Below are 25652 nucleotides of genomic sequence, written 5' to 3'. Positions count from 1 at the left end.
CATGATGGGCTGCGATCTGCAAGGCTAGCAGTTTGAACCTTCTGTGACAGACAGACCTTCTACCCTAAAGAGCTAGTCTGGGAAACAGCAAGGACAATTGTACTCTGTTCTACGGGGTCATGATGAGTTGTTATGAACTTGAGGGCAGTGAGTGAGTTATTTTCTATTAGTTAAAATGAAGCAAACTATTTTAAGATAAATTTAAATTGATCCAAACATGAAAGGCTTCAAAATTGATTTTGAGGTAATGCTTGCTTTTAATCAATGTGCTGTTTTAATTATAGGACAAATTATAAGCATTCCGTTAAAATCATAATTTTATCTCTTTCTATTTAGGCCTAATGCACTGTTTCATGAGTTTGCTCCTAGGTTAACTTATAATGGATATTTTGATTATATATTTTGAATCCAGTAATATCCTGTTGGTCAATTGTATAGAGAAGACTTTTGAAAACTCCTATAATATGTGAGCTTGATAACTTTTGATTCTTTCAGTTATTTCAATATTATTCATCTTCCTGAAAGAGTATTCCTGGAACTGCTTCACACTTTCTGTTAGTTCAGAACCCTTAAAAAGTGAGAACTTGCCTGTATAGAATATTATTAGGAAAAGATTATTGTGTTCATATTGGAAATGGCTTTTTCAATCACATTTAAAATGGTAATCATACTCTGTGCCATCATTAATGATGAATACTGTAACATAACCATTGCATAGAAAGAAATTCATTAATAAATCAATGAGACATGAATCTACAGGAAATCTGGTGCTGCGCTCTTATGAATAGTCTTCACAGAAAATATGCGCAGATGAATGCAGAACAGATATGAAATACCAAGCACTGCTTTAGCAATAGGAGGAAAAGTCTCGAGAGTTCTTTTTTTTACCTAGGAAATGGATTTGATTCTGTAATAGTACTTAATTCCTGATTTTACAGAAAGTGAAAAATAATCACAATATAATTTCTCTGTGGAAACTCATGTAAATACCACTTTGTTTACATATCTAAGTTTCTTGGGAATGAAATAATATCCTTCTCTTTTCACTGGAAAATTAAATTCCATTCTCAAATCCTAGTCTTTATATCTTTTCTATGTACTTCAGGTTATCGTCATGCTTATATTTTTATTATACCCCAGTGCCTTGTAGAAGTATTACCCTATATTATTACTGATAAAACTTCACATAGACATTTCTGAACATATTTTTAAAAATTTTTTGTAATGCAATTTACTGAGTCAAGTTTATAAACACATATACATGTGAATTATCTTATATTGCTCTTTAGTCATTTTCTTTTATAACACCCAACAAATAACTTGGGAAAAGATGCAAATAGGGTGTATAGACCTCTGATATCAGCATTGGTTAAGTTTTGTCTTTGGAAAATTCTAAACACACTGCCAGAGAGTCAATGCTGACTCATAGCTACACTATAGAACAGCAAACTGGTCCATGCATGACCTTCCCAAGAGAGAAGATATTTATGGGAGTAGAAAGCCCTCTGTCTTTTGTCTTCTTGTTGTGTATGTAATGAGTCATCGCTGAAGCAGCAGTAGGGCATCTCACTGCCATCAAGAAAGGATAATAAAGAATAGATCATGTGTTCTGGACCCAAGGTTCCTCCTCAATCCAGTATACAAAACTAGGAAACCAAAGGCCCCCCAAGATGGGGCAACTACAGCAAAGAGAGTACAACCAGGAGACAGCAGCCAGTTTTCTGGACCAAGGAGGGAATAAAGCTGGGGAGTGGAATGCCTCTAAGCTCTTAATCAGGAAGGCAAGGTTTGCTGAGGGCCACATGCCTTCAGGCTGAGTATGAATAGAGTGCCCATTGGGAAAATATCAACAGCACTCAACGAGCTTTGTAGATTCTAAGGGTCCATGTACCTGAGAGGCTGAGCATCAGAAAAGCATGCCTATGTGCATGGCTGAAAAGAAGTATTAATGTTAATAAGAAAAGAAAACTGCTTTCCAATTGGAAATGACTTTTTAAATCATGTATACAATATTAATTAGTCTCTCTGTCATCACTAACGGTGAATGCTGCCAACATGAGCATTCTAAGGAAATCAGGTAATAAAAACATCAGACACATTTTCATGAAATTCAGTGCTGTTCCCTTTCATGAACAATCTTCACAAAATGATATACAAATGAATTAACTGTATCCGGACCATCTATGAATCAGAATTGACTCAATGGCATTGAATTTGGCTTGAGTTTAAGCATTTCTTATCTTGATTTGTAAACTGTTAACTTCCCTTATAAATCCTATTTTTTTGTGAGTGTGGTCTGTTAATACTGTTTGGCCGTTAAGATACACTTTTAAACTGTATTGAAGTAGGGAATTTCTAGAAATTAAGTTTCCAAGGATTTCAGTTTTCTTGGAGCTACAACTTATACCAGTGGAAACAGCATTCAAGAAATCAAAGACCATATTAAGCTGGGTACATCTGATTCAAAGAAAATTACTTTGAATTGTAAAAGAGTAGCAATGTCAATTTGAGAACTAAGGAGTATCTGGCCAACCCATAGTATTTTTCAATCATCACTATGCCTGGAAATTTAATGAGAATGCCTAAATAGAATTGATACCGCTGTATAATAGTGCTGAATAAAAACATTGGCCATATCATGAACTGTCAGAATGAACAAACTCCTTAGGAAGAAACATAATCAGAATGCTCCTTGGACCCAGAATGTCTAGGACATTTTTCATGTATTTAGGAAAGCAGTTCTCAACCTGGGGGTCAGACGACCCTTTCACATGGGTCACCTGATTCATAATAATAGAAAAATTGCAGTTAGGAAGTAGCAATGAATATAATTTTATGGTTGGAGGGTCACCACAACATGAGGAACTGTATTAAAGGGTTGTGGCACTATAAAGGTTAAAAACCATTGATGTAGAATATGTCACCAAGAGGACCTAATCCTTGAACAAGGATTTCGTGCTTGAGAAGACAGGGTCAGCAGAGAAGGAAGACACAAAGAGATGGGTGGATGCAGTGACTCCAACACTGAGCTCCTGCATGGCAACGACTGAGTACAGGAAAATGTTTTGTTTTGTTGCACACCATGTTGCTATGAGTTGGAATTGTTTAATTGTATTAAGCAAAAATATAGTACAAAGCAGAGACTTCTAGTGGAATGGTTGAAATCCAATAGTCTCATTGTTGTATTAAAAAAATATTTTGTGCTGGAAGATTCCTTCTAGGTGCAGGCAAGGGTCTTGAGCAGCTTCACTAGCAGATAGAGATCATTGTGATATACTGCACTGAACCTCATACTTGGTTGGTTGACCTCCTTCTTCAGCCAACCTGAAATTGTTCTAGTTGCAAGTATCTCTTGCTTGTTCCATGACAAAAATTTCTTCTCTGGCCTTTTAAATATTGATGGTGGTCTTCTATTTCTTACTAGTTACGTGTGTTTTTATCTTTGTATTATTATGTTATCCTTCAAAACATAAATAAATAACATTTAGTGACAATTACTAGTACATAGAATTCTGCTATCAATATTTTAAATAAAAATAAGTCTATGTAACTTATCATATGAGATTTTCTCATTTTTCTTTTATTTAATGACTGAGATGTCTCTATTATTTAAAAAAACTAAACTGGATTTAATTAAGAGGCATTTCCTTAGCTTTTTATATGGGCAATATTTGTTTATAAAATATTTAGACTGAAATAAATATAGAGATGTAAATGGGAACCAAATTTTTCCTAGCTTAATGAAATAAGCTAGCTTAGTGAAATAGGCTAGAAAAAAACATTTCCAGGATCCTTTTTCAAAGAATTGCCAACGTACCTCGTTTTCAGGCTACAGTTGAATTTTTCAATAAATGAATCTTATTACTGGAAAGTTTTGTTAGTTGTATCATATGCCAGTGAACTGGTCCCGAATTCACTCCTTAGACTCTTTTCTAATGTGCTGGGAAACTTATTTGCAAAAGACACATTCAATTAAGAAAGATAACTAATGCATTTTTTAAAACCTCTGGCATGACAATGTTTGTCACATATAATGATGGGTGAGAAAGTACTTACTTTACTGATGATCACCTCATTTTTTTCACTCTTAAATTAAATTTCCATTATAAGTATATTGTCAAGTACAGAATAACAGTTCACAGTTTGGTTTACAGTTGTTGAATGTGAATGCTCAGCTTTCAAAGTTGTCTGCTAAATAATCTGATCCGTGAACAACACGTTAGATAAACAATGAGTTCTTTCACCTTATGCGCATGTTTACCCATGCCATGACGTCAGTGCTTTTCTCTCTGAAGAAGATACCAAAGGAAATTCTAACAGTGCTTTCTACTTGCCAACCAGGGTTTATCTCTGTACATGAGCAAAGCTTCTACATCACTTCACATTATACTATTAAGGTGGTCAAAACATGTTTAAATTACTATTATTACTTTAATTTAGCATATCACTATACAACTGAAGATACTAAAAGGAAACTGATTAAATAATTGAAAAAGTAAGACTCTCTAGTGAAGTACCTCTAGCTATTGCTGGTTTAGAGTACAAAGACAGACAAAGTGTCCCTCTGCCTCTTATATTTTTGTCTCATACTTTTAGTACTTTAAGCGAGTATCTTTATTTTTCCTGGTGGAAGAAAATTCAATATAAATATTTGAAAATTTCTTTATCAGCAATTCCTATTTTACCTGCCTTTACAATTGCCAATTTTTTCATGTTTAAAAATAAACTTTTTGAATGCCCAAACCAACCTATAATATTTTCAATCACTTCATATATATGTGATTGTAGAATAGTGAATAAAGACAAGCATAAAATATTTGAGACATGTGAATTACGGTGTTTATGAACAATATTGGCACTACCAGTAGAACCCATAAATCTGTCTTAAAAGAAGTAATGTCATAGCATTTCTTAGCTGTAAACATTCTAATAGATTTTGTCTTAAATGTTTAGAATATGTTATCAGAAAGAGATAACCCTTGGAAAATTATATCATGCTTGGTGCGGTATTTATTTCATCAAAGCCCATGGCTTGGTTGTCCTGGATGGCAGGACCAGGGAGTTAAAATAAGGGGTAAGAGTTTGGATATGTTCCAATCTGAGCCAAAACTCCTCACTTTCTGTGTAATGTAAACCCAGCATAGGAATTAACTGCTTGAAAGTTCAATGCTGAAATAGACACACAACCAACATCTTAAGTTCAATGAAAATATTGAACAGAAAGAAAGGGGCTTCAATCAAAAACAAGTCCCAAATCCAACAGGATTCTCATTTGCTTTCAAAGCTTGGAACTAATTTCTTTTTGCAGGTACATCTGATTACTTCATTAGCCATGATCTTTGGATTTTGGCTGGAGTATCATCGGTTTGGGGTATGAGCAATGTCCTACAGATCTACTGGGCCAATTAACCCACCCCTTTGGCCTTGGGTGTTGCTATTCTCCTAAGTCTCCACTCCCATTCTTAACATTGGTGGTGACCTAATTTTCCTGGTTCACTGGCACAGAAGAGCTACACACTCAACTTCGAGCGGCAGTCCTCTTTGTCCACCTAAATAGGAGACCAACTCTCCTGAAACAAGGTGACAGCTCCAGCTTTTACAATGAGAAAGCACAGCCTGCTCCCTGTATGTCTTCTGACCATTCTAATCTCTGTGATCTGCTCTTGGATAATTCTTCCCTTTTCACATAGAACAAGAGAGGTCTGAAACATAGCAGTTCTGTCGACCCATTTCTTGTGAGCAGAATTCCAGGAGGCAGGCAATTGTCTTTTAATTTGTTCTACCTCTGTTTCTCAGTCTAAGCTGATGAAATTTAAGCTGAAGGGGCTTATTAGATCCATCAATCACAAGCCTAATTTCTTTAGCAAAAGTTTGTAGCCACATCGTGGGACTTTTTTCCAGGACACTCTATTAGATTTTATAATAGGATTTCCTAAATCATTATGTTCTGGTTTCTTTTCACAGTTCATTTATAAATCCATTTCCTCCTGAATTTACCAAGGTGGTCAAGACAAAAAGCATACTATTTCTTTAAGGTCTTGCTTCAAAATCTCCTGCATTCATCCTGTCCAAAGTGTAAGTTCCAAAGATGTTCTGAAAATAAATCTGACAAGTTCTATGCAACTTTATATAAATAGAATTTCCTTGTAAGTCTTCACCAGAAACATATTTTAATGTTTGCATTTTCTAGAAACATTCCCTAGATGAAATGGAAACTTCCCCTCTTGCCCTCAAGCCTTTCGGAGGCATATGGGAATAAACTGTACTAGCTCCAGTTACACCAGCAGTTTCTGCAGGTAATGTAGTACAGATAGCAATGCAATGCATTGGAACTGACGTAATGGGAATGCCTCTCAGCAATGAGTAGTACTTGCTAACAAGCACATTCATATTCCTATGGCCTTTACCCATTATTGAACTACAAACCTTCTTTTGTTACTTAGGTATTCGTATGTCAGCTCTTCCATTCTTTTTATCTTAGTTATGAACCAAATTCTTAGTTATGAAATGGTACAGCAACAAGAAAGATGACAATTAGTGGCTATCCAGAATGAAATTTTACTTTCTCATAGTTCTGGAGCATTCGGTTTCTATGTGCATTTTCTTACATTCTTTTAAGAGGAAGGGATTTCTATGATTGAGTTAAGAACCATTATTTTAAGCTCAGATTTGTACTGCTATTATTCTGTGAGAAATGTATATATATTGTGTTAATCTGGGTAGACTATAAAAACAAATCCACTGACACTACATGTGTATAACAAAAAGCTTTCTATACAAGAGAAGTTGAATATTGAGAAAACATCTCAACCCAGTCAGGATAAAGTCCCTAAGTCTGATATTGGCCAATATGTCCGATACCATCTATAAAGCCCTCCTCCAAATGCAGGAAGATCACAGGCCAGTGGGTCAGAAATATTGTGGATCCAGTGGCATTGTAAGCATCTCTGTGCTGGCAGTGGTCTCTATGGGGCTTCTCTGGCTCCAGAGGTCTCTCTCCATGTGTCTTTTCCACACGAATGTCTCACAGGGCATGAACCAAGAGTCTCCTGCCTCCAAGGAGGAAATACAGGAATTCCTAGAATCCTCAGGGGAAGGCCATGCCCACACAAAGGCCTCCTTGGCTATATACCGATTGACAGGCTAGACTCCACCCCTACACTCTTAATCCTCATATTGACACCCCATTATGTAACTGCCACATATACATTTAACCATTTCCTAGTATTGATCCATTAGCGTAGCAATGAATATGGTGATAGCAGTTGTAATAGCCAGAAGAAGGTCAGGGTGAGGGCAGTCCATGCCATTGGGCTCAAATGAAGAGGGTAATTACCAGAACTGACTACAAGTGGTAAAAGTGATGGCCAACAGGAAAATTCAAATGAAAGTTTCTGGAACCACTCAGAGCTTGCTGATAAATGCCCACAGAACACTCTACTCTGCAGTTAGTATTCTTCTGGAAGGCACTCAGTTTTCCTTGCTCAGTGGGCTTGGATTCCTACACCTCTGCCTCAGAGTCTTGGCACTGCCCTGTTACTCTGTATCAAGATTTCTTTACCATTCTTCTGTTCAGTCTCATGGTCTCGATGCTTTGGTCTCTGGTGACTCTGTTGTCTCTGCCACTTCAGACAGATATTTCACAAGACGTCACCCAATGTCTTCTCACTTGCTCATTAAATGGTCATGAGATTCCTCTATTCCTGCTTTTAATATGGCTTAAATAACCAATCTCCAAGTTAGAATCCTCTAAATTTTATTTATGGTCTCCCATGCAGCCACTGAGGGAAACTTATAAGATCTATGGATAGAAGATCTTTAACAAGTAATTTAAATTGTCTTCATTGAGAAATACGTCAGGAAATTTGTATCTAGGATATTTTGTTTTCGCCCTTCAGGACAATGCACTTGCTTATTCTTCAAGGGTAACAGGGCTGCACTAGAAGAATTTCAAAAGGAAATCTTACCCTATCCAGGTTTAAAATCCAATGTTGTTGTTTAAGAATTGTTTTTTTTCAATTGTTCTGAAAACTCCCAGAACACTTGAAAAGAGAACGAATTGAATACCTCAAGGCTACCAAACCTATCATTTCAATATGACACAAATCAAAGAGTGCAGGATTTGGGGGATGCGCTAGAGTGATGTGAATACCACCTTCAACAATGCATAGACAAAAATGAAGTTTACATAGAGAATCAACAGCTTGACATTTAAGTAATTTTCTTAATAAAGGTTTCTATGATTTTGAAGAAATATATTTTCACTTATTCTTTTTTAAAGATCATTTTATTGAGGGCTCTTACAGCTCTTATAACAATCCATATATCGATTGTATCATGTAAATTTGTACATATGTTGCCATCATAATTTTCTAAATATTCACTTTCTTTTTTTATATAAATAAGCAAACCTAACTTCTCCTTTTATTTCACTCGCTGCTATTCTTTCAGTGCATTGGGATCCCTAACCTAGTGGACACCAGCCAATATGGAGCATGAGAGATGGAATTTGACATGTCAGTTATTTGTGATGTAAAGCAATATGAAGAGTATTAGGAAATGGATCTGATTAGAAACAGACTAATAACTGATTTAGTAATCAAAAAATAACACCCCAAATACTTTCATATTTTTATACAGTCTCTAATATCATCCCCAAGATACAGAAAGACAAAACAGGCTCAAACCTAAGGCTAAATGACTGGTTGTTTCAGTGACCGATAGAGTGGTTAGGTCTGGGAAAATATTCATCGTTCTTACAGTCATGTTGAAAAGCAAAGATGCTACTTTGAGAACTAAGATGTGCCTGACCCAAGACATGATATTTCCAGTTGCCTCATGTACATGTGAATGTAGTGATTGAATAAGGAAGACCAAAGGAGAGCTGATGCATTGACCTGCGGTGTTGCTGAAGAGGAGTGGAAGTACCTTAGAGTGCCAAAAGTACAAAGAAATTTTTCTTGGAAGAAGGACAGCCCAAATATTTTTAAAAAGCAATGATGGTAAGACTTCATCTTAAGTACTTTTGACATGTTATCAGGAAATACCAGTCCCTGAAAAAGGACATCATTCTTGGTAGAGAGGCAATGCAAACAAGAAAACCCTCTACACCATGGCTGGAACAATAGGCTCAAACATAACAATTGTGGGGATGGCACAGAGACAGGTGGTCTTCGTTCTGTTGGACAGATAGATCTTGTTAAGTAGGCGCCAACTCAACACTTAACACATAAGAAAGACAACAAAACTCATCATATTTAAAGAGCTAAGTTGGCATTGTATGTTATGTGTTGGGCTAGTAACTGCAAGGTCAGTAGTTCAAAACCAACACCTGCTCATCAGGAGAAAGATGAGGCTTTCTACTCATATAAAGGTTTATAAACTTAGAATACAAAGACTTGATCTACTCTATTGTATAGGGTCTCTTTATGAGCCACTATGAGCAGGAATTAGCTCCATGGAAGTAAGTTTGCTTTTTTACTAAAATCATACTTTGATTGTTTTAAAATCAATCTGAATTCATTCAATTAATAAAAGCTCACTCAAAAATATGCCACCATTGAGTGGATTACAACTCATTGTGACACAATACAACAGCATAAAACTGCTCCTCTGGGTTTTTGTAACTATCCACTCTTTATGGGAGTAGAAAGTCTTGTGCTTGTATGGGCCAGCTAGCAGTTTCAAACTACTGACCTGGCAGCCATCAGGTCAACTTGTAACCAGTACATCACTAGGGCTCTGTTTTTCATGAATGGCTGGTGAGCTCAAACTGCTGACCTTGCATTTAACAGCCTAAAGCATAACCCACTATATAAAAGGATAATGTAAAAATATTCAAATAAATATAATTTTTAACATTTCTGATTTGCAATTCATCCTCAGACCTTTTATTTACTCATCCTTCTTTCTGATACCTTTAATTAGTCAAATTTCTAGAAAGATGCTTATAAATGAGCTCTCTTCAATTCTTTTATTTTCAATCACTCTGTCAACTCTAAAGTAATTATGCTACTCCACTCAGTCTTGACAAGTACCCCAAATGATTTTTTTTTCAGCATGAGACGAAGTGAATACTTTTCATTGAATTTTACCTGAAACTGTACTTATTTTCTTGAAAAATTTCTATTTCTTTTTACAAAAGATTACACAGGCTCTGTTTTCTTGTTCATTTGAATCTCATTTATATTCTTTGAGGATATGTGTCTTTACTAATTGTGCTTAGGGAAGTGTTGACTTTAAGAGCTCAATAAAGGAACATATTGAAAGGAATATTTGGGACACACCCAAATTGAGATTTGCCATATTAGATAGACTATTTTTGGTGAAGACATGAATTGCTTAAGTCAGCTATATGCTGATGATCCACAAGAAACCACTGGTGATCTGTCTTGCTGTCAGCTCATATTCAATTTGTCTTTGTATTTGAAGATCTCCAAGAAGCAAATACAAATATGGGGTAAGATGTTTACAAGTTTTATTAAGGAAAAAAAAATCCTTCTGTAAGGAAAATGGAGATGCAGTCAGAAGAATCAGTAAGTAGTAATGTACTGAAACCTACAGAGCAGATTTGATTTAATTTCTAATGAAATTGAAGTGCAAGACTAGATATGCAAATAGAGTAGAGATCAGATTTCAGGCACCCAGAAGACTGAAAGTGAATAATTCATCTATGTCAATGTTGAAGTTGTTGAAATTTATCAGGAGGTATGGAGGAATTCTTTTCTGAGCGGTACATTCAACAGATGCATGCTCATAGCTCAACGGATGGCAGTAATACACAAGAGAGGGGAGCACAGAAGGTAACATAAGGTTTAAAGAGCAAAGGGGAAATTAATGGCCTGACTATGCCATTAAGGAGAAAGAAGCAAATATCTTAGCCCTAAGGTTTGTAGTGTGAGAGCGCAAAACAAATTCAAAAACTTTGTTTTACCCACACTAACTGAAAGAATTCATAACCACTGCTTTATTAGAAAATATTTTCTATATACTTTATTATTTTGGTGACCTTTTCCTAAAGATAGTAATAATTTATTCATCCAACAAAGTTGCTTTTGAAGACCTTATAAAATTATTGTTTTATTTTATTTATCACATTTAACTATTTCCAGTTAAAAAGCAATTTCATGGTAAGATTGCTCTTCTCTCAAGACTACAATCAATGAATGAAGAGGACAGAGTAGGTGGACATACTTCAATTAGCTATGGCAGACTATTAAAAAAGTTCTCTTTGAGTTCTTAACATATTTAAAAATATATCAAGTTTGCAGTAACAGAATGGAATCTATCCCTAAAACTTTTAAATAGTAACAAGTAAAAATAAAACAGAAAGCATTTCATTGTTGTCAGGTACCATTGAGTCAATTCGGACCCATAGCAATCTTATACACAATAGAATGAAACACTGCCAGGTCGTGCATGTGACAATATAAATAAGGCTTTTTATATTGTTTACATATCAATAGGTATAGAAAATATCTGTAAATCACTAATTACTTGCATTGTGTAAATATATTTGGTGAGTGTAGAGATGTTTTATGAAACTCTGTAAATGTAGATTAGCATTTTTTTAATTTGAGAGAACATCTCTGTATATCACAAAGTGAGTGGGAGACCAGGGCTTTGAAGGGGAGCCTGGAGGCAGTAGGCTCCATGTATTGAGACATGTATTGTGACAGGAGTGGGCATGTATTGAGACAGGAGTGGCAGTATATTGCAGCAGGTGCTGAACACACAGGAATTGTGCAGTTGAAGATTTAGGCAGAAATGCTATCCTAACTCTCTAACAACAAAGATATGAAAGAAAAAAAAAACTGGTGACACAAATGTGGGTGATAATCCCAGAATCATGAGATTTAGAGAGAAGGATAGCGAAGGATGTTGATAACCGCATGAGAAAAAAGAATGGAAGTGGTGAGAGTGTAGTCATGTGAGTGATTTTCTCAGGACTGCCATATTGAATGGGCAACCAGTAGTTTTTGATGAAGTCATGGCTAGGTGTACTGTTGACTTGAAGGAGAAAAAAGACACAGCAACACCCATAGCTACTACAGTCTCACTACACAGGCCACCTGATTATTGATAGGCGAAGGTCAGCAGCGGTCATACTCGCCTTCAACTATGCTTCACTGCCAATGAACTACACCTATATTAACCTTCTCTATCACATCCACAAGGAGAAAGGTGGTCAAGTACCTCAAAACACACCAACACAACAACCAGTAATTAAATTAAAAGACCTCATTACCACAATACCTCCCAGACAAGTAGCTACTTCAGATCACATGAAACCAAAGTCATTCAAATCTGTGACCGAAATACAGAGGCAGAAACATTTCTGAAGAACTAACAGATAGGAAAAGCTATTTGATCATCAGAAAACACTTGCTGATAATTTCTAACACATGTTTCTTAGACACATTTAATGATTTCAGAGGGTGGTTGACAGATTTGTAGAAAAACTGTCAGAATAACAAAAAAATTAGATGACATAAAAATAGCGCATAGAGAAACCCAGAATATTAATACTGTGATATCAGAAAAATACACCAAAACAGTAAAGAAGTAGAGTTGACTAAATTAAAGGCTAACTGAGTAAGCTTAAGGAAATATCAACCTTTCTAATGCCGTGAGACTTTAATACAGTTCCTCGTGTTGTGGTGATCCCCCCCACCCCACCAACCATAAAATTATTTTTGTTGTAAGGAAATATCAACCTTTCTAATGCTACTCCATAACTGCAATTTTGCTACTCTTATGAATTGGGTGACCCCTGTGAAGGGTTGTTCAACCCTCACAGGGGTCACAACCCAGAGTTTGAGAACAGCTGGGGTAGCGGAACAATCACACAAAAGAGCAAAATATCTGAAAAACAAACAAACAAACAAAAACTAAGAATCATAGGAATAACTTGCATAGAATAGAATTTTCAGGACAGGAAGAAACAAACAAATATACAACACAGAGAAGACGACCAAAATGTTCTTGGAAGAAAACTTCCCTAATATTATGAAAGATGAAAAGATCCAGAAGGAACAGATGTGGAAACTACACTAGGTGAACTAGAATTTACATGAAACTCACCTGTGGCCCTTGAACTTAAGCTTGAAAATCCCTACTGTAAGAAGAAACTTAAGTTCAAGGGCCACAGGTGACTTTGAGGTAAATCCAAGTACACTTAGTGGAGTTTCCACATCCATGCCTTCTGGTATAGCCTCTGGAGGATGTTGTACACCTTGAAAGAACAGAGTACAAAGATCCAGTAGTCCATGGTCACAGCACCATATGCTCGACAGACATGAGGCTAAAGCGTTCATCAATGAACACAGTATTGGGCATACTCACTGCTTGGATTCATTGTAAGCTTTACTAAGTGTATTTTCCCAATGAGAAGTTTCACCTCCTCATTTATCCAGCAAGAGAAATGGACCACAGTGAGATAGATGTTGTTTCCTGTCTTGACATGGTTTTACTTGAAGGTTTGCTTCTAATTGTTGTAGGAAGGTCTGTTAACTTAGAATGACGTTAGCATAATGTTATTTGGCAGAACTTATCCCTCCCCATTCATCTTAAAAATCCTCAGTTGAGATGATGTCTCTGTTGAAGTGATTATATATATGGTGTCATATATGAGGGGATATGCCTCCTGCCAAAAAACAATGCTTATTTGTGTTTTTTATGTGAGCAGGGCAGTGCATTTGAAGTTTGTTCCATTAGGTCAGACTTTAACCAAGCTTTGGATATAGAGGTTCTGAAAAGTTTGTGTAATGGTATGCAACACAAAGGGCCTGATTTATGGCAGACAGGGGACTGGTTATGCCCCCAGGACAATGCACCTTCTCACACACACCATCAGAGTGCACCAGTTTGGGCAAAATTCAGCATGTCTCCCTTGCCCATGAACCTTATCTGAAATAAAACAGACCCCTTGTAAGTAGAAAACCTACCAGAGTAGGAAAATGTACTTATTTCCAACTGACATGAGTGATAAAAAATGGGTAAGATTGCTCCCTCTCAAAACTGCATCTATAGTACTAGACATAAGAATATTGATTTGCTCAGCATTTCAAATGTACCTCACAAACCTAAGTTATTATTAATGATAACAAAATGTAATCATATTGGAGTTGTGTATAAGAAGAGGTGGGGAGAGCTCTGGCAAGATGGTACTCTAGTGAGCAGCCCACATTGGGAATTCCATGACAATTAGTTACCAAAATTCCCCCCACTCATCCTCCTGGAAACCAGTGTCCAGAAGGACGAGTGGGGGGATTTCGTAAGTAAAAAGATTCTCATGACAACCCTGAGTACTTTCTTCGTCTGAGAGGTGAACTTCCCCCTCACCTAGCCTTGCTCTGAAGCCCTGGGGATCTGAAACTTGATCCCAAGGATACCCTGGCCTGTACCACCTGAGCTACTTCTAACCACACTACTGCCACCACTTGCCAGTCAGCTCCCCTCAGCGTGATCACTTCTAGCCAGCTGCCCTACTGAGCCTCCCATAGTCATGGCTGGACCTCCACATGGCGAGAGTCTCACCTGTGGCACTATCCACCTTAAGCTGCTCCCTTCCCCTGAGACTCCCTTCTCTGTGTCCCACCACCACGCTCATATCCCTCCCACCAAACACCCGCAACCCCAGCTGCTGTGACTGGACCCTGCCTGAAGTCCACCTCCAGGAAGTTTAGTCATCTGCAGCCATGGCAACTGCCCCCATCATTGCCAGGTACCCAAATCTGTGGCAGTGGGCCTTTCCCTACTGTCACCCGTCACCCTCTCCCATAGCAACAAGGCCCTCCCTGCCTTTGCCCAATATTATACCTCTACCAGAGACAGTGGGGCCATTCTCACCTTCACCCAGCACCCTTCCCGTGGCAGCAAGGCTTCTCCAACCATTTTCCAGCACCCTCAAGCACAGAGATATACTCACTTTTGTGACAGCTCCACCAGTGCACCCTGAGTGGGCCACCAGACCTACTGACTCCCCAGCGTAGGTGGTTATAGGCAGCTCACAAAAGCATTCCTATCAGCCTCACAAAGAGAGAGCCCAGGGCTCTTTGACTCCCTGGAAAACTATGCCAAGCTCCTCCAAAATGAAAATCAAACAGCAAACTTCATCAACAACCTCAAAGAGAAACAAAATGCATTGTCAGAGGAAGTCTTGAATCTAGTGACATGCATAGAACAAGCAGAAGTTGAGCTACCACAGAGAGAAATATTCAGAATATTGCTTGGAACCATACAGGATGTGAGGGAAGCATTACAGAAAAAGGTAGAAACAATAGAGGAGGTAAAGGCCACACATAAAAGGGCAATACAAGAGTTAAGGGACAAGGTAACAAAAGCAAATACCAAGTGAACAGGCTTTTCCAACAGTCTAGAAGAAGCTGGCAATCATAAGAGTGACCTCGATGGTGGCCAGACAGGCTTCAACAAACAGGAAAGACAGTCAAACAAGACAATCAAAGAAGCTGAAGAAAACCAGAGAACAATGTGGGAAGCTATGAAGAAGAACAACATCAGAATAATTGAACTACCAGAGCAAAAGACAACCAAGAAGTCAATGGCAAGAAGAGTTAGGGAATTCCCAGAGGAAAATTTCTCCACCTTGATGAATGATAATCAGGTGACTATTGAGGAAGCAGAGTCTGAATCCAGGAAGAATTTGCCAAGGAATATAATAGTTAAACAGTGAAACTTTGAAGAAAAGGAGAAAATCATGAGAGCAGCTAAGGGAAAAAAGGCAGTCATTATAAAGGTCCCCAAATAAGAATCAGCAAACACCATGAAGAAAAGAAGAGAGTGGAGTAACATCTTCTGAAAATTTAAAGAAAATAATGCAAACAAAAGAATCCTCAATGCAGATAAATTACCTGTCAAGATAGAGAAGTAAGAGTTTTCCTAACAAGGAAAATCTCAAAGACTACATTAAGGGAAAACCAGCTCTATAAAAAAATACTTTCACCCAGTGTGGTCACAAGAACAACACTCACTGAGCAGAAATAGGAAACCACCATATAATACAACTCCCCTCAGAGGTCAACACATTGAAAACAGCCCCCCAAGATAACATTGGCTCAATGGTGAGAAGAAGGCAAGAATGAACCACATACTCATTTGAAAAAGGCACTGATAAGAAGGGAGGTAGAAAAGCACCCAATATAAAAGATAATAGATGACATCACAGAGTCCACTGATGGATGGTATGGCTCTGAATATCAATGAACTGAACTTGCCCATTAAAAGACAGGGACTAGCAGACATGCTTAGAAAACCCAACCCATTGATCTGCTGTGTACAAGAGACACATTTGAAACTTGCAAACAGAAATAGACTGAAAATCAAAGGCTGGAGAAAAAATACCAAGCAAAGGGCAATTCAAAAAAAGCAGCAGTTGCAATCCCAGTCTCTGACAAAATTGATCTCAAGGTGCAAGTCATAACAAGAGATAAGGAAGGGCATTATTTAACGTTCAAGAGATCAGTAGACCAAGAACCAGTGCACACAATAAACATTTACACACCCACTGTGGGACCTGTGAAATGCTTCAAAGAAATGCCCCAAAAGATAAAAAAAGAAATAATACACTGCTGTCCGAGATAGATCACAGGGAAAGAAGCTTAACAAGGAAGCTACAGAACTAAACTCTACAATTAGGTGAATTGATCTAACAGACCTTTTCAGAGCTCTGCACTGAAATGCAAACAAATTCACATTCTTTTCAAGTTTACATGGCACATACTCGAAGATAGACCACATGCTGGGACACAAGTTGACCCTGTGTAAATACAAGCATGTAGAGGTACCTCCGACTTCCCTTTCGAACCACTACACTATAAGGCTGGAAAACAAAAACAGGAGGATTAAGAAGACAAAACCAAACTATGGGAGGATGAATAACTCTCTACTGCAACAGGAGTGGGTATTGACCCAGATCAGATGTAAAATAAGAATATTTTTTAGAACCCAATCAGAATGAGAATATGACATGCCAAAACCTTTGGGACACAGCAAAAGCAGTTACCAGAGGAAGCTTGATAATGATAAATTCAAACATTAAAAAGAAAGAGACTATTCTGATTGATATGCTGCCGTAAAACCTCCAGCAAGTAGAGCAGACATAACAGGACAATCTACTCATAGCAAAAGAAAATACATAATAAAAATTTGGGCAGACATAAATGAGTGGGAATAAAAGAAAATAATTCAAACAATCAATGCAGCAAAAAGCTGGTTCTTTGAAAGGATGAACAGAATTGATAGACTGGTGGCACACCTAACCAAAAAAGGGAAGGAACAAATATCAATAGTTAGGGGAGGGATGACAGGGAAAATTACAATGGACCCTAGTGAAATTAAATCACTAATTACACAGTAATATGAATGTCTATTCTCCAATGACGACCTGTACTTCGACTGGGAAAACATGAACAGATAGATGGGAAAACAATTCCTCCATAGATATCCCAAACGGACATCAAGAACCTCAACAGACCCATAGGAAGAGGAAATAGACAAGGTTATCAAGGAAACACCAACTAAAATATTCCCTGGGCGAGATGGCTTCAGAGACTTCCACCAAACATCCAGGGACGTACTGACAGCAATCTTATACAAACTCTTCCAGAGCACAGAAAAAGACAGCAAACTCCCAAACTCTTTCTATGAAATTATCATAACACTGATACCAGAATGTCGGCAATGTGAGAATTACAGACCTGTGTCTCTAATGAACATCGATGCAAAATCTTTATGAAAATACTGGTCAATAGAGTATAAACTTTATAAAATTAATAATTCAACATGACATAATGGGATTCATTCCAGGGAATCAGGGAAGTGCAACATCTGAAAGTTCATCAGCATTTTTCATCATATCAATAAGAAAAAATGATTTAAAAAACACAATAATATCAATAGATACATTAAAAGCATACAACAACATGCAACATCTGTTCCTGTTTAACACACTCAAGAAGATAGCAATGGAAGGAAAAATCCTCACTACAATACAAGCTGTGTATGAAAGCCAACAGTCAACATGATAGTCAATACTGAAAAGATGAAAACAATCCCCCTTAAAAAGGGGACCAGAAAAGGATGCCCCTTGTCCCTGCTCCTATTTAACATCATACTAAGGGTCTTAGCTAGCAACATAATGCAAAGAAAAGACATCAAAGGCCTGGGGCGATAGAGAGGTGAAATTATTGTTATTTTTAGAAGATTTGATTTTATATTAGGAAAGCTGCAAAAGCTCTACAATGGGAGTACTGGAGTTGATAGAGGACTACGGCAGTGGCAGGATACAAGGTCAACAAACTGAAGTCTATCAGACTGCTATATACTTTGAAGAAGTCCATGGAAGAAGAAATTTTTAAAAAGTAGTACCTTTCACAATAACCAAGCACAAATTGAAATGTCTAGGCATACACCTAACCAAGAAACAAAGAATTGTATGACAAGATCTACAGAACACTATTACCAGAAACCAAAAGTGACCTCCATAAATGGAAGGATATCCCATATTCATGGATTGGTGACAATATAGTACAGATGTCCATCAGGCCCAAGGCACTATAAAAGTTTAATCCTACACCACAGCAAATAACAACGTCCTTCTTCAAAGAACTGGAAAAACTGACCACCAACTTCATATGGAGAGAGAAGAAGTCCAGAATTAGCAGAGCTCCTCAAGAAGAAGGAAGAAGTCAGAGGGCTGGTTTAATCTGACGTTCACCCCTACTACACAGCCACAGTGGTCAAAAGAGTGGGGTACTGGTATAATGACAGATATTGAGACCAGTGGAAAAGAACTGAAAAACCAGAAATGAATTCAGCAACATACAGACAATAGGTCTTTGATAAGGGTCCAAAAATATCAAATGGGAGCACATGTCCTCTTCAAGTGGTGCTAGAAAAAATGTATATCTAGCTACAAAAAAAAAAAAAACAACAACAAAACAAGCAAGGCCCATACCTGACTCCATACACAAGAATAAACTCCAGGTAGATTACAGACCTCAAGGCAAAACTCTGAACTATTAGGGCCGTTAATGAAGGAATTGGGACAAACCTGAGACCTTTGGTGCAGGGTACACATAGACTATCAGAAATAGGGACAGATACAAACACAGAGGAAGCATAAATTGACAAGTGGGATATACTGAAGATAAAATTCCTGTGTACTTCAAGAGACTTTGAAAATAGAGTAATTAGAAAGCCACAGTATTGGAAAACATATTCAGCAATGACACATCAGACAAAGGCCTTGTTGCTAAAATCTACAATACTCTGCTAGACCATACTAAAAAATAAACAAACAACCCATTGAGGAGACGGGCAAAAGACCTGAACAGAAGTTTCATAAGAGCGAAAATCCAAATGGTCAACAAAGATGAGAAAATGTTCCTGATCATTAACCATAAGTGAAATGTAAATTTAAACCACTATGAGACATCACCTAGCACCCTCAAAGATAGCCCAATTCAAAAAATCAGAAAGCAACAAGTTTTGGAGAGGTAGTGGTTATATAGGAACTCTCATCCCTTGCTGGTGGTTCTGTAGGTATGTACCGCCATTCTGAAATCGATATGGCGATACCTAAAAAATGGAAATCCGGGTACCATATGACTCAGCCATCCCTCTACTGGGTATATATATATATATACCCAGAAGAGGTAGAAATAGACCATGGACACACATCTGAGTCCCAATGTTTATTGCAGCACAGTTCACAATTGCAAAGAATTGGAAATAGCCTAAATTTCCATCAACTGATGAATGGATTAAACAATTCTGGTATATACACACAATGGAGTACTATGCATCCCTAAAAAGCATTGATGAACACATGAAGCACACAGTTGCATGGGAGGAGTTGGAGGATATTATGATAAGTGAAATAAGTCAAGTACAAAAGGACAAGTACAACATGAGTCTACTGAGGTAAGTTTAAAAGGCAAAAAGGACAGGGGGAAAAGTCACCAAATCCATAAATTCCTGGGGCAAAGTCCAGATGCACTGGCAGGGGTTGGACCAACCCAGGGATGTATATGTAAACCAACAAAATAGGAGGGGAAGGTCAGGATGGAAAAGGAGGACGTGGATAGTGGGGAACCGGGCAATAATCCACACTTGTGGAGGACATTGTTCATGTCTCCACAGGAAAGTGAGAAAGGGACCAGATTTCAACTTGGGGTGTCAAGCCTCGAGGGCAATTTACTGGCATGAAGCTGTGAACTAACAGATAGGTCTGCAGGGTTGACCCAAGTCCCAGCTACACTGAACCCCTAACGAGAAGAATGGACTATAGAGGACAGCACTGAAGATACACCTTGGAGAGAGTGGTGAGTCCACCCAAACAACATGAGAGCAAACAAAGATGGAAAGAGGGAGGGAGGGAGGGAGGAGGGAGAGAGAGAGAGAGAGAGAGAGAGAGAGAGAGAGAGAGAGAGAGAGAGAGAGAGAGAGAGAGAGAGAGAGAACTGTATCTTGGCCCACTAAGCCTCAAGGAGGACATTTCTGCTTGGAGCAGCCAATGCACAGAGAGGACCATGGGCTGGCCCTACCTGGAGACTGTGTGGATATTGTACAGGGTCCGACTCCCACACCAGCGCGGAATAGGAAGGGAGCGCAACAGAGCAGCAAGAGGCGCAAAGTAATGAAGTCCCTGAGGAATCCTGAAAATAGGCTTTGGAAACAGTGTGCAGGGCGTGGCACTCACCACATCTGACTGGAGAACACCCAGTAGGTCAGCAGGCAGACCTGGAACTGCTTACAGGCTTTTCTCCCATGTTTCCTTTTTCTCATGTCTCTCCATATATGACACACAGGATTACTGAGTAGTACTGAGGAGAAAATAATGGGCTGATTGATGGCTCCGGGGGTCAAGGGAGAGGAGGAGGTGGGAGAAAGGGAGCAGGGAAGTCCTTAAACCCAGGGACAAGGGAACAATAACTGATCCAAACCAATGAGGAGGAGAGCATAGAACGCCTGGTGGGGTTTGATCAAGTACCATGTAGCCGAGAGAAAGTACTGAAAGTCAAATATGATAGTGGGACAGGAGAAAAGTAAAAAGAGAGGAAAGAACTAGGTGGCAAATGACATTTGAAGAGGTACAAATATAGGAATGTACATATCAATATATAAATATTTTAATAGAGATATAGGTCTATGTACATATATTTAAATGTAAAATACTAAGGTAGCAAACGGGCATTGGGTCTCTACTCAAATACTCCCTCAACACAAAAACACTTAGTTCTAATAACCTGGCATTCTGTGGTATTTACCTTCCTGACAGGATCGCTGAAGTCAAAATGGGAGCATAAGTAAATGTGGTGAAGAAATCTGATGGTGTCCAGCTATTAAATGAGGTCCAATCTGGGTCTTAAGTGCTAGATATTAAACAAGCAGTCATCTACCAGAGAAGCAACAAGCCCACATGGAAGAAGCACAGCAGCCTTTGTGATAATGAGGTGTAGACAGGATCGGGTACCAGGCATCAGAAGATCCCAAACAAATATATTGATGAAAATTATGGGGGTCATAGAGGAGACCCAAAGCCTATTTGTAGACAATTGGACCTTCCCTCATGGTCACAAGGAAGGGTCACAAGGAAGGAAAGGGTCAGCTAGTATGCAGCATCGCACTGAGGGAACACAGAACATTCCTCTAATTCTTTAATGTTTCATACCTTACCCCTCTTCCCACTAGCATGACCCCAGTTCTGCCTTACACTGGTACAGATGATAGCTCCTGACACATGGAATCCAGGACAGATAAACCCCTTAAGAACAGTAATGGGAGTAGTGATACCATGAGGGAAGGAGGAAGATGAGGGGAAATGAGGAGAAACAGGGAACCAACTACAATGATCTATGTATAATTTTCTCCCTCATCCCCATCCTGCCCCAAGGGGACAAACAACAGAAATGTGGGTGAAGGGGGACAGCAGACAGTGTAAATATGAAAATAATAATAATTTATAATTTATCTAGGGACTGTGAGGGTGGGAGGGGTGGGAGGAAGGGAAAAGGAGGAGCTAATACCAAGGATTCAAGCAGAAAGAAAATGTTTTGAAAATGATGATAGCAACATATATTCAAATGTGATACAGTTGATGTATGGATTGTTATAAGAGCTGTAAGAGCCCCAACAAAATGATTTATTAATAAAGAAAATAATAAGAGGTTGTAAAATCACAAAGCACATTTTGTTCTTAACTTGCTTCTGCAGAAATGTTTAATTATTTATTTTACTCTTTGAGATAGTTTATATAATTTCTAAAGACCTCCGATTACCCAATGGGGAAAATATAGAAACCAAAAGAGATTTCTTCCACAAAGTAGGCATTAAATGGCTTCCTTATTTTTTTTTAAAAGAGGGCAATATGAATTTAAAGAGGTCAAATATTAGGTCAAATAAAAAGAAAATTTGAGGACATTGATAAAGCAGAAAAATATTTTTACATCATGTAAGAATGGAAATGTCTCACTTCAAACCTCCTTCATGTATTCCACCTCTTGGCGTTTCTAAAGCATTCCCTTTGATGCTGTAAGTCTACAGGTGTTTCGGGCCACTGTTAGACCCTTTGTCTGAAGTACGTATTATACTTTTAACAACACAGAGACATCCTGGCAGATCACCATGTCTTAGGAGTCAGTGCTGTTTGGCATGGAGAGACAATAGCTACATAGTGCAAATTGGCACTCAGAGGCAATAATTACACAGGTTGTTTTCTATTTTGACACCTAACTTTTATATTTGGTAATATTTTCAAATAGCTGGTGATGTGATTTTATTTTTTAATTTAATTAAATTTGAAAAAAATATCACAGACCTGATCTCTTTTTACAGACTTTGAGAGAAAGAGAGCAAACTCTGTGATAGATATTCTGAGACATTAGCAGCCAGAGGGTTTAGCCAGAGGCAATATATCTCAAGATATTTATTTCCAACAGAGTTTGCTATTCCTGCATAACACTAAATTTGGCAAACAGATTAGCATTGCATAATCTCTATTAATACCTTTTATCCTTTATTTAAATGTACTTTACCTATACATTATTAGATTGCAAATGTAATTTATAAAGTTTAACAATTAACGTTTTTACCTAACAAAAAATAAAGGTAATAGAATCATGATTTTCAAATAGATCAATAGAATACAATTCAAAAGAGATTTGAAAGTTATGAGAATGAATACTTTATGAAGGTAATTTGTATGTGTTCCATTTCCTTTTTCGGTCCTCAGACTCACTGCTGTCCTGTGGATTCGGCTTCATGGCCAACTAAATTCTATAGCTTGATAAAACAATACATCCAAGAAATAAGCAGCTAAAATGTCCACAGTTTTCAACCCAAATAGTTGGGCCCTCTGTTCTCCAATCCCAAACCCACTCCAAAGACAAGGTCAACAATTTGAAGTGGTCTAAAACAGTAAGAGATACCACAGGTGGTGTAGAGAAACTCAAGACTACCAGGCTCAATGTAGTATTTTATTCAAAACACGTGTTTCTCTTACTTATTTAAACTATTCTCTGAAGAAATATCCATCCTGACTATATGGGGGTGGCAATAATTTGCCAGAGCTGATAGGAAATTAGTCCCAAGGAGTTGAAGATTGAATAAATCCCAACTCTTCAAGATGCTAGTCTATTTCATTCTCCCCCGACTCCTACCTCGAGAGACTAGTGCCCGGAGAAGGACATTGTGCATGACAAAGAAACTGTGCATCAAAAAGAAGACACTTGACAAGATTGATGGACACAATAGTTGGATCAATGGACTCAAACAAAAGTACAATAGTGAGGAGGGCACGGGACCAGGCAGTGTTTCCTTCTGCGGTGTGGAGGGTCACTTTGAGTCAAAATGAATGCGATGGACGCTTACAACAGTCATCACAACCTACACTGTATATATTCTCACACGTTTCTCATTACTTTGAATAGGGGCAATGTCCCAGAGAAACTTACGGATGTTTGAGAAACAGTCTCAGCTGCTAGTGGGTGCTGTTTAGCTCAAAATCGACATGAAGGTTAGGCAGGGGTGAGCCACATCCTGGGTCCAGAAGAAATCCTCCACTCCTGGCATAGGTGTTGATGAGATCTCAAACCACCGCTCAACTCCCTGATCCTCAGCGGTCTCATTTTATGCACAGCAGAATAGAATTTCAGGGAATCCTGTTCACAATTACTCACAGGTAAAGCGTATTAATATCTTCCCCCATCAGGTGATAATGGTGAGGACAATTTGGTGTTCTGGAATTCTCATTCTTCTTAAGGCTATATATAGTTTGTTATGATCCACACAGTCAAAGGCCTTTGCCTAGTCAATAAAACACAAATAAATATCTTTCTGCTATACTCTGCAGTCAGTCAAGATCTTCTGACATAAGTATTGATATTCCTTAGTACAAGTTAACCTCTGAATCTGGTGTGAACATCTGACAGCTCCTTCTCAATGTACTGCTACAACCATTATTGGATGATCAGAAGCAAAATTTGATTTACATGTCATATTAATGACATGGCTCCATAATTGAATATTCTGTAGGGTCACTTTGCTTTGTAATGGGTGCAGATGTGGCTCTCTTTCCATCAGTTGACCAAGTAGCTGTCTTCTAAATGTCTTGGTATAGACAAGTTAGTGCTTCCAGTGCTTCCTCAGCTTGTGGAAACATTTCAGTTGGCATTCCATTCATGGACACGTGTATTTTCACTAATATTTTCAGTACAGTTTAAACTTATTCCTTAAGTACCATTTGTTCTTGGTTATATGCTATCTCTTAAATGGTGGATCATCAACTTGGCTTGTTATTATTATTCTTTTGGTAGGGTGACCCTCTGTGTTCTTTCCATCATCTTTTGATGCTTCCTGCACCGTTTGATATTTTGCCTACAGTCCTTCATGATTGCAAATTGAGACTTCAATCTTTTCTTGAGTTCTTTCAGTTTAAGATATACTGAGTATGTTCTTCCTTTTTCCTTTTCTAATGCTAGGTTAGTTTTTCAAAAAAACATTTCTTTTTAATGTTTTATTTGTATTGACAAGCTGCCTTTTGAAATTTTCAGTTCACCTTTTTGAATTCACTTCTTCCATTTACCTTAGCTATTCTGTGATTAAGAACATGTTTCTGAGTCTCTTCTGACATCCATTTGATCCTTTTTCTGTTCTCATTAATGGATTTTTCCTTTCTTTATGAGTGATGTTCTTCCTGTCATCCTGCAGCTCATCAAGTCCCTGTCATTAGTATTCAATGCAGCGACTATGTTCTTGAGATAGTCTTGACAGAAATGCAAGGCTAGCTTCTTGTCTATCTAAATGTTCTTTACCCAATTATCTCCTATTGAATGTATCAGTAAGTATACTGTTCATAAACAATAAAAATGCCTTGTATTGATTTCATGTTCCCTGCTTATTTTATGTATGCTTCCATTTTATAAAAGCCTTCAGATTTTCCTTAAATAAACAAGCAAACAACAACAACAAAATAAAACAAACATTGCCATTGAGTCCATTTCAATTCCAAGCAACTCTATAGGACAGAGTAGAACTGGCTTAGATGGTTACAGGGCTATAACTCTTAACAGTAGTAAACTTTCACCAATTCTCTCTTCCAGTGGTGAATTCCAATTAACAGCTAAGCACTT

Source organism: Tenrec ecaudatus, chromosome 3, assembly GCF_050624435.1.
Source record: "Tenrec ecaudatus isolate mTenEca1 chromosome 3, mTenEca1.hap1, whole genome shotgun sequence".
NCBI lineage: Eukaryota > Metazoa > Chordata > Mammalia > Afrosoricida > Tenrecidae > Tenrec > Tenrec ecaudatus.
The sequence above is the reverse complement of the archived record's forward strand: the minus strand, read 5'-3'. Positions refer to the sequence as shown.